Consider the following 18,464-nt stretch of genomic DNA (forward strand, 5'->3'; position numbering starts at 1 on the left):
ATGTGTGTGAAGTACCTCCAAGAAGGTGACTTCTGAGAATAGGCACTTGAAGTGCAGAATCCCACAGGAGGTGGGAACCTCAGCAATCATTTAGTCTAATGCACAACAGAATGAGAAAATTCTCTACAGGTCTTCCCTGGCAAAGTAGTCGTCGAGCCTTGTCACAAAGCCCTCCAGAGAAGTAGAGTGGACTGCCCTCAAGACAGCCCATTCCACTTTGGGTCATCTTGAATTGCAAAGAAATTTTGTTTTCTTTTCTTCTCCTGACATCAAGCCTAAATCAGCCTTTTTGAAACTTCCACCCATTAACTCCTAGTTCTGTCTTCTGGGACCAAATAGAACAAATCCTCCCTCCCCCTCCTTCTCCTCCTCCTCCTCTTTTTCTTCCTCCTCCTTCTCCTCCTCCTCCTCCTCCTCCTCTCTCTCTCTCTCTCTCTCTCTCTCTCTCTCTCTCTCTCTCTCTCTCTCTCTCTCTCTTTCTCTCTTTCTCTTTCATAGAATTATCAAGACAAAGTCTTCTCTAAGCTAAGGCCTGATGTTGTATAAGTAAAGAGGAAAAGATTCATACATTCAAATAAGATGTTATTGATCATTATCTTGGTGGGATGAGGAAAGAAAGGGAGAGAAGCAGCTAAGAATACCAATATTTATCCCAGTGCCCCCTTCCATATCATAGTCACTATACATCAAACTCAAATAGAAATGGACTCCGTATTAACTTAGAAAGCCTCCAATTAACATTATCTATGTTTGTGTTGTATTGATCTTGTTAAATATTTCCCAATTAGGTTTTAATCTGGTTCATCAGTACCCAGAACTTTTGCCATGAGGCCAGTGAGACCAGTGGGCCCAAGTTTGACACCACTGTTGTGTATCATTGATTTCTTTCCTTAGTTTCCATATGTAAAATTCAAGAAGGGTTAGGTGGCCAGTCTTGGATGAATGACTCCCGGAAGTCTCAGGGTGGGTCACCTCATTTCCCCTCTCTGCACACTCTGGGTCAATATTTTCAGCATCATTTGCTCCCCGGGACTTCCTAGGTCTCTACCACATCTTTGGAAGTTGGGCTTTGGTGAAGCTAGAAAAAGTTTCTTCTGTCCTCCCAACTTTGGGCTGCTCAAGAAGGAGCAAATGACATCAATGTGTCTTCTTTGGCTTTGCCAAAAGAAATTTCCAGGGACTCTTCAAAAGTCATGTTACTTTTGGCCATAAATGCAATGGATCTTTAGTTAAGCTTGACACTCAATGTTGGCATACATACTCCCAGCTCAAGAGAAACTGAGGCCACAGGCCTAATGAGAATCAGTCAGTGGGCCTAATGAAAACCAGGCAGAGGTCCTAATGAGACACTTCATGAGCTCTTCCTCTCCTCTTGTGTTCAGTTTTCATGATATGCTGCAGTTGGGGAGAGGAGAGTGGATGTACTCATAAGCAGATGGTTACCCTTCCTCTGCTGCCTTAATAGAGTTATCCAAGGGAGAGTAAGAGAAGGTGATTAGGGTGACCCAGAGCAGGAGGGTGTGAAGGCTGTTGACTATGGGCCAAGCCAATGACAAAACCTGTGGCCTGGGAGAGCTTTGGATTTCTCATGAGATTGTTGAGGTTTCGGGTTTTTTTTTTATTCAGTTTTTGTTTAAATAACTCTAAATCTGCCATGGAAGTTTAGGAAGACAACCTATTGTTGTAAGTGTCACAGTATGTAACTCTTTTGACTCCCACATGGACACAATGCTACTGGATATATTATTCATGGCCACTTCCAGGCTCAAATTCTGCTGCTATCTCCTCCTGCTATGTAGAAGCAAATGAGCTGGTAGTTTATTGAATTAATACATCTTATTCACATTATACCTTGGCCTATGGAAAGGAGAGAAGGGAAGGGAAAGGAGAGGAGAAGAAGAAGGGAAGAGAAAGGAAAGGTAAGAGGAAAAGAAAGAGGAGAAGAGAGGAGAGGTGAGAAGAGGAGAGGAGAGAAACAGTAACATGCTAAACTTCTCCGATTGCTCATAGTTGGCACCAAGCAAATGCTGATTGGCATCTTGGCATTGAGCATAGGTGCCTGGGATACTCTCCTCATGAGGTAGTGTTGGTTTGGAACACTAGGTGTTTCTATTTGTTGACCTTGGAAGGAGCTGACAAAAGGCGCACTCGCTATCACAATATAGATCTCACAGGTGGAGCAGAACGCCTTACTGAGTTACGGTTCTGCATCCTGGATTCCAGGGAATGAGGCATTCAGTAGAGAGCACTGGTCATATCCCCCTTTGTCAGAGCTCTGCCCAGGCCCAGAGGCTCCACCACTTGAGAGTCGAGTCTCATGTTGAGAAAGCCAACGAGATTTCCATCTATTTCGCTTGCAAACACTGAAAATGAGCTCCGGCTTTCCCGATCTCTCCCCTTCATGGAACAAAGAGGTCTTTGATCAGGAGCAGGTCTCCACCTCTCAGTTTACACACCCTTTCTCTTTCACTAGCTGGCCTATTATAGACTTTCAACTCTAGCTTTTCTGCTGATGACTTTTGCATTGTGCTTCAAGGTTCAAAGGTCATTTGTGGTGACCAACTTTTTGCTGTTGGCACCTGGATCTGATTTAAAGGTTTAAAGGTTAACAGTGAGGACTGACTGGTCTTTCAACTTCTGGGGGTGCCACCCAGTGGCCTCCTCAGGAAATGTAGCTCCAGTTGTCTAAGGACCAAGGAGGCTGGATGGGACATGGAAGGGGATTGCCATGCTTTATCAGAGGTCAGCAGTGCTTAGGTCCCATTTGTCTCTTTGCTTATGGCCCCTGGGTCCAACCCACAGATAAGAGAAGCCTAAATAGAGAATATCTTTCCCTCAAAACCTTCCCCTCATCCAAATGTTTCTTCATTTATAGTGAGGACACCACCATCTACTCTTTCACCAAGTTTCATAATGTTAAATAACTCTGGATTTCTCCTGCTTCCTCATCTTCCCATCCCCAATAAGTTCTGAATCGTGTTAATTTAAAATTCACATTTTTTTCTCTCATCTGTCTGCTTTCTCCACTCATGATCACCTGTAACCTAAACTTTCATAATTGTCTCCTAATTTGTCTCCCTCTTTCCAGTGTCTCCCCCTACTCACCCTTCCTGAATCCTAAACCCAACCCATCTTTCCTAAAGTTCAGGTCTGACCATGTCACTCCTGTGAGGCTCACTGGTGCCTCTAGGGCAAAAATTTAAATGCACACACATACACACACACACACACACACACACACACACACACACACACACACACATACCCTGAGCCTAGGCTTTTTTGCCTATCTGCCTAAACCTTTTTTTTTTCCCAAGATAGTTGCCATTGTGTCTGTTCATGGACTCTACATTCCAGGCAAACTGGAAGACAAGCTATTATCCAACCTGATGGCGCACCATCTGCCTTCGCTGTATACCCATAGAAGCCAACTTCTATGTCTGGAACACTTCCCCTCCTCATCTCTGCTTCTCAGAAGTCTTGTCTTCTTTCAGGTAGCTGCTCATGGGCCAACTCCTCTACACCTTCCCTGATTCTCTCCAGTTCATGCTCTCTCTTCCCTCAGTTTCTCCACTATACTTATTTCTGTTGTCTAAGACATTAAGTGGCTAAGTGACTTGCCCAGGGAAACTGAACCATCCTGTTCCAGAGATAGGACTTGAAGCAGGCCTTTGTGGCTCAGAGACTGCTCTCTTACCTACTTTGCCACCCTACCCCTCTCATCAAGTCAAACAGTCTACATTGCATAGAAGGTAGTGACTTGGATTGGTAAAGGGAGCTTCTTTACCAAGGATAGGCTCCCTCTCCCTTACTTATCTGTGTAACAGTTGCTCCCTCCCTCAAGTAGAAGGCAGGAGGTCTTTGGTCTGGGTGTTCCCAGGGGTAAATTGATGGGAATTGTTGGGGAATTGCTGCAGATGGGCAGTTACAGACACATAACAATCTTCCTCACTGAAGGAAACACCAATAATGTGGAGATTGCAAATCCATTGACTGCTGAAGAGTCCTTGAGAAAGTCCACCACTTTCTCTGACCCTCTCTCTATTTCCTCAACTGTAAAATGAGTAAATTGGCTGAAATTACCACTATGTCTCTTCCTGCTCTGAATCATGGCCCTATGGACCTATGATCCTACCCCCATCAATGTCAAAGAGCATAGTGCCTCATAACCCAGTAGGTGATTAATAAATGATTTTGGAATTGATTGAAGTGAATTCAGAAATTAAATCTCATATGCCAAGTAGAAAGAAAGTTTCCTCAGGAGTTGTTCTTCCTGATTTCTCTCTGGAGATAAAGAATACAGGTGCTTATAAGAAAGGTATTTATGGTATCATTTAAGAAAACAATGAGTCATTATTTTTCCCCTTCTGGGGCAGAATTGAAGGAGACAAGAGGGGAGAGTAACTTCAAGGTGTAATCCTAAACCAAGTCAATGGGTATTTGTGAAATCTCTACCATGGGTCTCACACCATATGAGATATTGAAATATTGAAAAAACAAACAAAACTAGATGGTTGTCCCAGATGCAGGAACTAACTTAGTCTGCTTATCAGCTAACCTCTTAAAGAACACTTTTTTGGGGGTATGGGGGTTGTTTTGTTTTTAAGAAAATATACAGTGTGGGAAGCCACTAGAACCTAAGAGAGAAAGGGAAATAGTCCCAGGATATCCCTCCTTGCCTTCTGTTATTATTTTTAGAGTTGAGGTAAACACTCTGCAAATCAATTTTGGTTTGTCTCCAATGGCCATCACTTTGGTGATGTATTATTAGTTGTATTAACAGACAGAATGACAGAGGACAGCTTCATCTCAGGATGATCCTGGTCCTAAAGCTCTGTGATGCTTCAGCATGAGTCTAAAGAGAGGTCTGGGAAAGCTTTTGACTGTCTAGGGAAGTTGATGTAATTGGAACGAGAAGTTGATCGAAGGTGAAGCATTTAAATTAACCTCCAGTGGAAACCCCAACCCCCTTGTTATGGCCATTCTTGGCAAGGAGGCCTCCCCAGTTAGCTAGAAGCCGGAAACAAGGAAATGGTGAAACTGCAAGACAGAAAGTTGGCAGGGGTCCCACAGAAGGGCCTCCTATCACCGCTGACTCCCCTGCCTTTGAATTACATCTAGACTTTGCTTCCAGACACATTCCTTCCACCTCCACTAAGTAGGCAGAGGTGTCTTACACTTGCACGTCGGGATGATGGAAAAAGCATGAAATGCAGGCTCTCTGTGAACTCACTGCCTGATCAAGGTCAAGTTCAATTGGGCCTGGAAAATGCAAATGCAGTTCCAGCTCTCCCAGGCACCCAGGTGCAGAGTGGGGGTTCTGCAGAAAGTTTGTCTAGGGCCAAGTTGCCCATTTCCTGCAGCTTCCAGATGTCTGAGGTGCGTTTTGTGTCCAGGAAAAGTGGCTGCTCAGTGACATCTAGGTACCAAGGGAAAAAAAAGAACACAGCCATAGATGCTCTGAGACTCAAACCACCAACAAAGGCGGCAGAGAAGAAGGGGTAGCAGACAGACCACAGTAGCAATGATTCCAAAACCAGAAGGTCTGAGACCAAGTGTCATCTCTGACCTTTGTTGTCTGTGTGACCTTCATGGGCCTCAGTTTCCTCATCTGTGAAAAAAGGGAATTGGACTAGATGGCTCGAAGGTCCATCTCCATTGTAGGTCTCTGACTGTGGGTTTCTGGATGCGTCTATTTGGAGCTAGAAGGGCCTCTAGACCACATAGAGCAGCTGCCTCACTTTACAGATGAAACATCTGAAGAATGGAGAGCGCAAGTTGATGTGGCCAGGATTGCACGGAGAGGAAGTGGGAAAACAGGGATTTGAACCAAGGGCTTTTAACTTGAAACCTGCTCCTCTTTCCACTATGCCACAGAATTTGAATCCTCCCCTGGGCCCCTTTTGAAATCCTGTTGCAACAACATTGGATTGTGTTTTGACAAGGCTCCACTGGGCTGATGTACCCTGAGATGCCCCTCATATTCCCCTATAAGTAAATTTTGGGAAGTCATCAACAGTACTGACCCCCTGCTATTCCCTGATCTTCATCACCATTTTACTGAGCCTCCCCTGCTTTCTGTACCTCATGTCCAGTGTTCCATCTCCTCTCCTGTGCCTCCGTACTGCCCATCCCCCTTGCATAAAATGACCTTGCTCCTCCTTACCTTGACTTCTTAAGATCCCCAACTTCATGCAAGACTCAGTTCAAATCCCATCTACTGCATGAGAGCCTTTCCTGGTGCCCCAACACCAAATAAAAATGCCTTTCTTTAGAAGGTTACATTATCGATCTTTCTATTTCTCTTGTGTATACCCATTTACGAACGCATTGTCTTCTCCCATTAGAATGTAAGCTCCTTGAGGACAAAGACCACTTTTTTTCTTTGTATGCCCAGAATTTACCTGGAACCTAATAAACAATTAATTCCTGTTAATAGATTTATTTCCAAGGGAATTAAATATTTCTGAACAGACACCGGAAAAGGTGGGTATAAGTGACATTTTTTAAGGGTTGTTGTCCTTTATTGACCTTGGTCTCATTATCAAGAGTCCTTAATAATGATAATGACAATCCATCCTTATGCAATAGGTTCCAGCCTTCCACCTTATGAGACTTTGGAATCTTATGAAGCCTCTCCATGATGGAAATCACTTAATCTTTGGGCCTCAGTTTCCTTTTCTGTAAAGTGAAGGGGTTAGACTCAATGGCCTTTGAGGTCCATTCCAACTTTCAATTTGTGATATTTTCCTAAAATGAAATAATATTTGTAAAAATAAAAATTGCTTAACACATTGTCTGGCATAAAGTAGGCTCTATAAAAATGGCTATTCCTATTCCCTTCCCCTTTCCTTTAAATATATCTATCTATCTATAGATAGATAGATATGTGTGTGTGTGTGTGTGTGTGTGTGTGTGTGTGTGTGTGTGTGTACACACATATGCACACATGGGCACACACAGACATATATACATATTGATAGATATCTGTATCTGTACACCTACATATACATATGAGCAGGGACTATCTTAATTTTTTCTTTGTAACCCCAGGAATAAGCACAGTAAGTACTTAATAAATATTTCATTCATTCATTCATTTTCCTCTCCCCTTAAGGCATATTCCCATTTCTCTCCTTCTTTTCATGGCCAAATTTAATAGGGAAAGTAAATGTTAGAATTTCTAAAATGCTTTATGTTCATAATCTCTTTTAATCCTTACACACCCCTGTGAGGCATCTATGATGAGCATTTTTTCCTCATTTAGCAATGAGAAAGATAAGGCTCAGAAAGTTTAAGAGATTTGCCCAAGGTCACAGAACTATCCTTGACACTCCTGACTCGAAGGCCAAACTTCTTTCCATTATAACAAGCTTTCTTCCAACTTCTGGAAAGGGTAGCCTCCACTCACAAACTCCACTTCCTCAACACCCAAGTTGAGTTGAAATGAATTAAGTTGAGTTAAGATGAGTTTAATTGGATTGTATTGGAATAAATTGAGCTGAATTCAGTTAAGGTGAGGTAGCTTCATCATTGGACTTGATTTAATTGAGATTAGTAGCTTCCTCATTGGATTTCCCAAAGCTAATACTAGAGAGCCAATACTGGACAAGAACTCAGGTCTTCTGACTTCTGACTCAATGTTCTTTCCACTCCACTCACTCTTGGAGATGCCCAGAGTCTGAATTCTTGCCACTGAATGGAAAAGTGCACAAATGGAAAACCAATCACCTCTTTACCACCTACCTTCCTCTCAGGCATAATTTACTTTCCTTGTAATCAGGGAGGAAGCTGCAGATGGAGCTATTTCCTTTGCCAATTTCCAACTGGCAAGAAGACAGCAGAGAAAATGTGAGCACACCCAGCAAGTCAAGAAAGCCCTCAGGAAGAGCGGCCAAAGCCAGAACCTTCCTGATGTCTTACAGCTTCCAGATACTCAGCACAAAGCCCTCAAGTGCTTAGGAGATTAAGCCTCATATCAAGGGAGCATCCTTGGGGTTGTATGGGGTGATATTTCGCCTCCTATGATCCTCTTGTGAGGCAGGAGGTTGGATGGCTCCTTGGTAGGCATTAAACAAATGCTCTCATTTTGTCAGGCTCCATTTTATATCCAGTACCCATGACATGTAGGTCACTGCATAAGATGTTAGAGAGGAGTTCACAGAAGTTAGGGGACTTGCTCTCAATGTGCTTAGAGTCTGAGGAGGGAACACACCTGGAGTCCCATGACTAGAATAGAAAATGAGCCCCATTCTTACTGGTGTGCTGAAGAACTTGGCTCCTTAAACTCAGAGAGGGCAGTAGTCTTTTCCTCTCCCCCCAAAAACCCAATCTCATGACAGACACAGTCCTGCACTAAGGTTTCCTCCAGCAGCTTAAGCATTTTCTTTAGGAAGATAGGGCTTCTTCCAGAGAATCATGCAATGGAAAGGGTTCTGGAGACAGCGGGCTTGGGATGAAATGCTCCCCTTGACACTTACTGTGTGACTTGGGGTGTGCAAGCTCTGCATAGGTCTCAGCTTCCTCATCTACAGAATGAGGAACTTGGTGTGAACAGCCTGAGGTCCCAGCCAGGGTTTGGCCTATACTTCTATATCACTCCAATTGATAGAGGTCCAAGGATTTATGTAGACATAGAATCTCAAATTCCCTTAACGTTAGCTGAAGCACCTCTCTTCTCTATGAACACTTTCCTGACCTCCCCCAGTGCCTGGTTCCCCTTCCCATTACCTTATCTCCATTTTCCATTTGCCTAAATATGTCTGTGTTGTCACTTCCCATAGACTATAAGCTTCCTGCAGGCAGGAACTATTGTACTTCTGTCTTTGTATCCCCAGGTCCTAATACATGGTAAGTTTTTTATAGCTATTTGTTGAATGACTGATTGAATGATTTTCCAGAGTAGTCCTAAATTCAAGAAGAAAATATAATCTTTGAAAAGTATTTTTGAGTGGATAGAGCACCTGCACCTCCCTGAAGTCAGGATCACCTGAGTTCAAATCCGGCCTCAGACCAAAAAACTTGACACTTACTAGCTGTGTGACCCTGGGCAAGTCACTTAACCCCAACTGCCTAAAAATTTAAAAAATTTAAAAAAAAAAGAAAAAGAAAAGAAAAGTGTTTTTGCAAAAGGAGTTCTCTGAATAGTTCATGTAAAGCATCTATTAATCATGTGATGAATGAAGCATGCCATGCTAAGCACTGGGCATGCAGAGACCCAAAGGCAATACGCCTTGCCCTCAAGTAGCTTACACTGAACTGATTTGGGGTTGGGAAAGATGGTCCCCACCTATAGAGACTCCAGCTTCACCACTCCATGACCTCTACACTATATACTATGGGGGCTTTTGGGGGGAGTGGGAGGATTGGGGGTCTTTTGGGGGGTTTTTTAGGCAATTGGGGTTAAGTGACTTGCCCTGGATCACACAGCTAGTAAGTGTCAAGTGTTTGGTCTGAGGCCAGATTTGAACTCAGGTCCTCCTGACTTCAAGGCTGGTGTTCTATCCACTGCGCCACCTAGCTGCCCCTACACTATATACTATGGAGGCTGCTGTGTGAGAAGAATCTTGTTTATCCACATGCCCTCAGGCCTATACCTGTTGTGGCTTTTGCCAATCCTATTTCCTTTTGTGAAAGCTTGCAATCAAGCAGGAGGTTTTGTAGGCGATTCTATATACTCTTTCATAGATGTGTATATATCATTAACATTTGAGTGGAATCTCTGACACCTGACATTGAGGGAATGGCATCTTTCAAATGAAATGGACCAAGTTAACCAATCCTGAGAACCACCACCTTGCTAAAGAATCTCTTCTCTGTCCAATGTGATGAAATAGCGTGGATATTTCATAGATGCCTACAGAAAAAAGTGTGAGGGGGCAGGTTTCCATCCCAAACCCAAATGGTGTAATTACACCAGGCCCAAATTCCACAACTGAATCAATAAACAAAAGGTAAATGAAGTGACAATTTGGAACGATCACAGGGACTTTAGATTATTGGATGAAGACAGATGGCATCACACAGGTGATATCATGTGATTGGTTGAAAAAATCAGACATACCTCTGAGCTTGTGCATATTATAAAAAGCCAGCTAGAACTCTGCATTCCAGCAGAGTAGTTGAAGTCAGTGGTGAGAACTCCTGAGAAGAAAGCACCTTTGGGGTAGGGGAAGAAAGTTTCTCATCTCATCTCTTATAATGACTTTTTAAACTCCAAAATGGCAGATGATCTGGAATTCGCATTGGTACTGGTACAGGTCCACAAGACCTGGCAGCAGCAACCCTAGTATAGCAGTGGGTAATGACAATGAGAGGCATACTCAGAAAAACTAGACTCTCTGAAGACAGGTAGTTGCAGGATTCTCAAAGGTTACTGATTCTTGGAATGCAGCAGAGAGCTAAACTGAAAGATCATTCATGAGGAATCCACCAAAGAATAAAAACAAACTTCTAGTAACCAGGAGCTGTGAGTTTACTGTGTGGCCAAACTCTAAGGAAGTCTCCAAGTTTGAGCCCACTTTCTTTATGAAGTTTGGTGTACACAAGAGGAAAGTGGGCCTATGCTTTTGGTGGAAGGTTGTTTTTTTAATCATTTATTTATTTTTAACATTAAAAAAAAATGAGTTCCCAATTCTCTTCCTCCTTTACATCCCATTGAGAAGTTAAGTTATATGATATCAATTCTACATATGAAATGTAAACTATATTCCATATCAGTCATGTTGCAGAAAGAATGAAGAAAAATAAAGAAAGCAGAAAAAAAACCTGTACTTTAATCTGCAATCAGAGTTCATCAGTTCTTTCTTTGGAGGTGGATGGCATTTTTCTTCACGAATCCTTCATAATTGCTTTTGAAAACTGTCTTAATCAGAGTATCTAAGTCTTTCACAGCTGATCATCATTGCAATATTACTGTTACTACATACAATGTTCTGGCTCTGCTCACTTCACTTTGCATCAATTCATATTAGTCTTTCCAGGTTTTTCTGAAACTAGCCTGTTCATCATTTCTTATAGCACAAAAGTATGCCATCACAATCACATACCACAACTTGTTCAGCCATTCCTCACCTGATGTGTGCATCCCCTTAATTTCTAATTCTTTGCTGCCACAAAAGAAATGGCCATAAATATTTTCATATATATATATATATATATATATATATGTGTGTGTGTGTGTGTGTGTGTGTGTGTGTGTGTGTGTGTGTGTGTGTGTCCTTTTCCTTTTGCTTTGATCTCTTTGGGATACAGACCTAGTAGTGGTATTGCTGAGTTAAAGAGTACGCACAGTTTTATAGCCCTTTGGGCATAGTTACAAATTGTTCACAGAATGGCTGGACCAGTACATAACTCCTTGGTGGATGTTTCTGTTACAATAGTCCTTGTTATACGTACTTAGTAAATATTCTTTCTAAAAACTATTTACATTTGGCCGATAACCAATAGTGAGCACATTGGATGGGGGCTCATGAATGATACTACTAGAAAATCTCTAGTTGCATAAGCCTCTCATTTCATGTATGATGAAACTGAGATCCAGAGAGGTTATATAATATCCCCAAGGCCACACAGGTAGGTAGCAAATATCAGAGAAACAAGAAGTAGTCATTCACACTCTGGGGACTCAGTCTACCAATGAAAGTGGGAGTTGGGTAAGTAGACTAGAAAGGGAACTTGCTAAAAGACAATGAATGAACTTCCCATGCTTTATTTCTCCTTACAGATTGTCATTATCCAGCTCAAGGGAAGGCTGGCAAATAGGAATTTGCAATGCGACATGGTGCCATCATTTTTGTAAGCAGGTAGTCTGATTTCTTTTGGATTGTCAGAGCTATAGAACCAAGAGCTACATCACTTCCATCTTCAAAATCTTCATTACTGTCATTGTTTGCATCTCTTTAGCAATACAGAAAGGGAAGATTATAGATTGTCCCATTCTGCTATGGAGATTTGAGCCAAGGTCTACTTGTGGCTCTAAGTCTGGATCTTTCTGCAAGTATAACCTCTCCAACCTGGCACTTCGTGTCATACGTTGTTCTGATTGGTTCCCAGGAGCAGATCTTACCAGTCAGATCTTTAAAGTTAATTCAATCCTTGATGAAAGAAACACTCTAAAATGCAGCCTCTAGGAGGGTGGGACAAGGGGCTGTCCTCCGTAGCTGTGTGCCCTGTGCCAACGTGTCCTCTATTTGTCAACTTTTATTGCTCTATGGGCCTGTGACTGTTGGCTGAGATAATCCGACAGATACACCCAATGGCCGTGGAGACAAATCACCTTTCCTTAGGTCTCAGTTAAGGCCGATTGACCCTCCTAGCTCAGATTCATGAGCCGTGAGTCACTTGACTGGTTCATACCCCTCTCCCCAAACCTATGGATATGAAAAACGACAAGTTGTTATGGAATATCTGATGAAGTCCCCCCTCAAAAAAGTGTTTGTATTCAAATGTCTTTTGCGCGTAACTATGTATAGTGTATACGCGTGTATGTGTGCCCACGTGCTATTTGCCCTAATAGAATGCCATGTCCTTGAAAGAAGGCAGTGCTTGTTTTTGGCCTGAGACACAGATCGTGCCTCAAACTGCCTCTCGATTGCTCATGTGCAGAAAGGGCACTGGCCTACGAATCCCTGGACTGAGTCACCCTTAGTAAGTCACCTAACCTTCTCCAGCCCCGATTTTCTCATTTGTAACAGGGAGATCATCCTGGTTTTCCCTATTTCATGGGGTCATTATGAGGAATGTGGCCTGTCAGCCTTAGAGTAATACAGAAATATGAAGAAATAGGTTGTTACATGAGCAAAGGAGAAGTTATGGGCATGTCCACACTTTGTCTTCCCTCCATTCAGAGTCTCCCCCACAACTTAGAAGAGCTATTTCCAAAGTCCCAGGCTCTCTAAAAGAATATGTCTTAAAATCATGCTATAGACAATTCCCTAAGTCTCTAGCTCTCCGCCAGTCAACTACAACATTGAGACACATCTTAGAGAGGGAGAACAAATTCAGATCACCCAAGTTTGAGTCCTAACTCTATGTCCTTGAGAGCCTCACCTCTCAAAGCCTCAGTACCCTCCTCTCCAAAATGGGCACACTCCTCCATAAATTACTTATCTCACTGGCTTGTTAGGAATATGCTTAAAAAATAAATCTTATAAATAAAAAATAAACTTCAGGGTCCTACAATAATATTAGTATTGGTGGTAATGTCTGCCATATGTCCAATGAATGTTCTTCTGGGCTCTGTGTGGACAAACAAAAGACACAGAAGATCCCATTCTTGCACATGGGAGTCTAACATTCTAACCCTTTGCATAGAAGAGAAATTCCTGAGATTTGGGAAAACAGAAACATGCATATCTATACATTGTGATATAGGACAAAGAGGGCAAGGGGTGAGATGAGAAAAAAATCTTTTTACTTTGTAAAAAAAGAAGAAGAAGAAGCCCTTTTCAGTTACAAAGCAGAACTCTGTACATATTCAATTGGTCTGTACCTCCCAGAAACCTGTGAGTAATGTTGGGTGAGTATTTTTAATTTTCATTCTACGTGTGGACAAGGAAGCTCAGTGGTGTTTGCAGAGTGGTTTGCAAATAGGTGGCAGAGTCAGAATTCAAAACTAGGGCTTCTGTCTTCAAGTCTTTGTCACTGCTCGTGGTAGGTAGTCCAAATGGAATTGGAATTGGTCAGAGAAAAGACACTGGAAGGAAAAAATGTTTAACTTGATTTCATAAGGGAGAGGTATGGCTTGGCAGAGAGGAGAGGAGAAAGGAAAACATCTTAGTGTGGGGAGGGGTAGACAGCATGGAAGATTTTGCTAAGTAGTCTTTGGGATGGCCATCTACTTATGTTTCTAGGTCTTTGTTGTAAGAAAAAGGATTACTGTGAAGATGCTTGTTCTAATGGGTTCTTTCTCTTTTTGATCTCCTCTGGATAGATCCTGATTCTGGGTCACATGCCCAGATGTGACATTTTGGACAGGGCTCCAAATCCTTCTCCAGAACTGTTGGAGCAATTAACAACACCATCAGTAGAGCTTCTGAACTTGCTTTTGCTTCACCTCCCTCAGGGATTGCCATCTCTGTTTTAGGGTTTCTTTGCTAATCTGATGGGTATGAATTGGAACCTCAGAGCAATTTTAATTTGCATTTCTCTTTTTATTAGTGACTTGAAGCATTTTTATATGGCTGTTAACTTTCATTTGATCTTCTGAAAAAGAAATGCCTATTTATATCCTTTAACCACCTATCTATGGGATAATGGCTTTGTTATTATACATTTGTATCAATACTTTAAATATCTTGGAAATTAGACTGATATCAAAGACATTTGCTGTGAAAATTCCCCCCCCAACCATTGACTGCTTCCCTTCTAATCCTATTTGCATTAGTTTTGCTTCATGTTTTTGAAATGTTCTACTTTATCTTTTGTGAGCATCTCTATTGCTTATTTTGGAAAGAGCTGTGTCTTTAGCCATAGCTGTGAAAAACACTGCTTTCTCTTCTATATTTTTAATGACATGACCTTTAACATATGTTTATGAAAAACATTAAAAAACATGATTTGCTGCATAAAAGGGGAAAAATGGTTAAAAGGGACATAAACAGAATGGTTTTGTTACCACTTTGTTAAATACATACACACACACACGTACGTGTGTGTAAGGTCTGTGTACACATGTAACATTTGTACGCTCATATGGACAATCCAAATGGAGCTTACAGTGGGACATTGATGGATCCAATGGGAAAGTCTAGACTTCCCATGAAAAGCAGAGGAGCACAAAGTCAACAACTAAGTGGAAAGGGGCAGTCAAGCCTCTGGTGTCCTCCTAGGCTGTCTACCATTTCTTCCAGTCTTCAAGAGACTACTGGACTAGAATTAGATCCATCTTTCCCACAAAAATACTAGTGGTCTGGGGACACAGTAGGTTCAAGTGAAAAAGCCACTTCTCTGGTCACTATTCCTTAAAGGTATGTGAGGAGAGATGGGTGAAGTAATCTCTAGATTACACTTCCCAGCTTGCTACCTTACCCCTCTCAATATTAGTTAAAGTAGTAAATAACAAGAAAATCCATTTAGCAATAGCAGACATATTCAAGAAGTTATGTAGATCAGAATACACTAGGGAAATGCACCTTTCGATGGAAGGGTGAAGGGGCCTTCAGCTCGATCAAGAGAACAGCTGGATCTTACCCAAGGGGAAATTCTCCTAAATAACAAAGGGGTCAATCTGGAAATCAGGGAAAGAGGCCCACTTGCCCTACATGTCTGCAGCTTCTAAAGCCCCATCTCTTCTCTCTCTGTCTCTCTCTTCTCTGTGTCTCCCTGTGTTTATCTGTCTCTCTGTCTCTGCCTTTGTCTCTCCATCTCTGCCTCCCTATCTCTTGGTCTATTTGCATTTCTGTCTCCCCAAATGTCTAGAGTCAGTCTCCAACAGAGCCTGGAATCACATGTGTCTTTCTCAAAGTAGAAAAAGCATGTATCCCCTCTCCAAAGCTCTTGAACTAACTCCTCACTTTATATATCATGGTACACTCATCATTCTTTCCACCAATCCAGAGTCATGCATGTGAAGTAAGCAAAGTATACCAGTCTTGTCTTGAAATGCAAGTTATGAGCTCCACCTTAGATTGTGAACTCCTTGAGGGTACAGACCATGGTTTTGCCTTTCTATGTATCCCTAGCACTTAGCACAATGTCTGACATATAGTAAGTGTTTAATGAATGTTAGTTAACTGACTGATTTCAGAGTGTTAAAAAACTATAAATATACTTTTAAGCTATTAAAGCTTTTGGAACTTTAGGAACACTGTATATGTGCATGTTTATATGTTTGTATGCTTGTAAATGTGTATATACATATAATATGATGTGTATATACTCATGTATATACACACACACACATTTCTTATAAATAAGCTGTACCTAACAGAAGCTCTTTTTATGACTTCTTGGGTTTTTTTAATATTTGCATGTTTGCATTTGCTGATAATTTAAAGTTCACAATAAAAACTAAAATTAAATTTTAAAAAGAAGTATTTAGTTACAGGGGATGTTTCGCTTTAAGAAGAGCAGACCTGGGGGAAGGGAGAGGGAGGGCTGCTCAAATATTTAAAAGGCTGTCACATGGAAGAGGGATTAAACTTGTTCTGCTTGGTCCCAGAGAATGGAACTGGAAATGATGGGTGAAAGTTGTTGTCATTATTGCTGTTGTTATCAATTTGCAGAGAGATTCAGGCTTGATGTCAGTAAAAACTTTGGGATGATTATAGCTCTTCCTGCAGTTCTATGAGCTGTCTTGGAAGGTAGTGAGTTCCCTCTCCCTGGAGGTCAAAAAGTCCAGGCTGAATGGCCACTTGGATTGCATATTGTTGAAGGGATTCTCTGTTTCCTTTTGTGTTGGACTCGAGATCTCTGAGGCCCCTTCTTACTCTGAGATTTGGAGAATCTGTAAAATATTTCCTGATATTGATGATTCCAAATGAAGAAAATGAGTTAAGGAAGAGCATTATGGCCTGGAGTAGCAGGAAGGGCCCAAGGTTGCCTTCTCTGTTCCCCAGCCCTGGGAGGAAGTTGCCTCAGTGGGTGATGATGCTAGTTAAGAATAAGCTGGTAATGTTTTCCCTAGAATTCCTGCACACATCAGAGAAGATAAATGATCCGCAGGCTCCAGTGTTTCTCTTTTTAGTTTCAGTTGCCCTTCCATAAACACTCCCAATAAATATTATCAGGAGTCCCATAGAATCATTAAGGATTATACCCAGTGGCTCTGTTTGTTTTACTGTGTAATGGATGATAAATCGAGCTGATGAGTGGGGCTCGCCGGCTGGGCGAGTCTCAGCATTCCCCTGCCCTGTCTCAAAAGGTTGGCTCATTGTTTTCCCACTGACTTGTATTATAAATAGAACTTACCAGAACACTGATTTGTGTTGGCGGGGCTGACAGCAACCTACAAGGACAGCTTCCGGACAGACTCTCTAAAGGGCAAACAAATAGCAACAGTATTACGACCATATGAACAAACGCCTCATAGCCATTAGCTCATTTGAGTCTCAGAACAACCTCATAAGACAGGAATTGGGCCTGTGATTTTCCCCAGTTTACAGATAAGGAAACAAAGATTCACAGAAATTAAGTAATTTGCTTACAGTCACACAGCTAGTGAATGTCAGCGAGGGTTTGAACTCAACACTCTTTAAGTCTTGTTCTCTATATTCTGTCTCCCAACAGTGATGTTTGGAGGGTGTTTCTTGAATTTTTCCAGAGCCTGACTTTTTCTGCCAAGGGTAGTTGTCCATAAGCACAAACTATGAGTCAGTAATCAACCAACTAAGAAATATATATATGGCCAGGTACGGGTCTAGGCACTGAAGATCCAAAGGCAGAAAATTTACATGGCCACTGACCTCAAGGAATTTCCACTCTATTGGGGTAATAGAACACATTGGGCATTTCACTGGGTCTGTGATTTTTACCAGGACAGCACATCCCTCTGTCCATGGCACTCAGAGGCCTACCATGCTTTCTTAGCTCGTGTACTTCTTCTGGTCCGTGTCCTTCCCAAATTCCTTCACAGAGAATCTGACCGACATTCCAGAAGTCTCTCTCTTGTGACTCATGATAAAATCCTATTTTAATGTAGAAATCGGAGAGGCAGGCCCAATATTCAACCTTCAGACCGATCATGTGAAAGTTTTTGTTTGATGTCATGTTATATTACAGGAACCGTAGCAATCCATTCTCTACGTAAGCTTGCACTCAAGCCATGTTATAATAGACTCTCTAGTCTGGTTTTTTTGTTTTTAGAAAACAAAATAAACAGGTTGATCCCAGGAAGATTCTATAAGATTCTCATCTTGCCTTACAAGATATCCATTGGATGGTTATCACGTAGAGACATCAATTTCTATTGCATCCTTCTGCCATTTTGGATGGCTACTAAAAGGGTGATAAATAACAGGACTCATAGTCTTTCATCATACTGATTGCCCTTCTCTGGATGTTCTCCAGCTCATCAATGTCTTCACTAAAATGGGAGGCCCCAAACTAAATACAACACTCTACACATGTCCAAAGCAGGTTAGAGTTCAATGAGACAATCAGTTCCTTTTTTTCAGAAGCTTTCTCTCCTTTGGCGTATCCTGTGATCTCTTTCATCCCTGTGAATTTTCTTCAGCTATTAGTGAGGCTCCTTTACTTGCATTTACTCTCACACTTGCTCATGCTCTTTCTTCATCTGGGGTTGGCATAAAGGTCACAAAGCAGACTCCTGGATGAATAATGTCAGATATCCCAGACACAATTCTCTGGCCTTATAAATGAAGGGACTCAGGTGGTAGAGGATCATTTCTTTTCAGCACCAACCCTTCAAACCCAATAGCCAATGATAACATACACCCATGACATTTTGGGACATAGTTAAACTCCAAAGCTATAATAGTAAGATTGCTTTGGACATTCTATCT

This window comes from Phascolarctos cinereus, unplaced genomic scaffold, assembly GCF_003287225.1.
Source record: "Phascolarctos cinereus isolate Bilbo 61053 unplaced genomic scaffold, phaCin_HiC Scaffold_4;HRSCAF=312, whole genome shotgun sequence".
NCBI lineage: Eukaryota > Metazoa > Chordata > Mammalia > Diprotodontia > Phascolarctidae > Phascolarctos > Phascolarctos cinereus.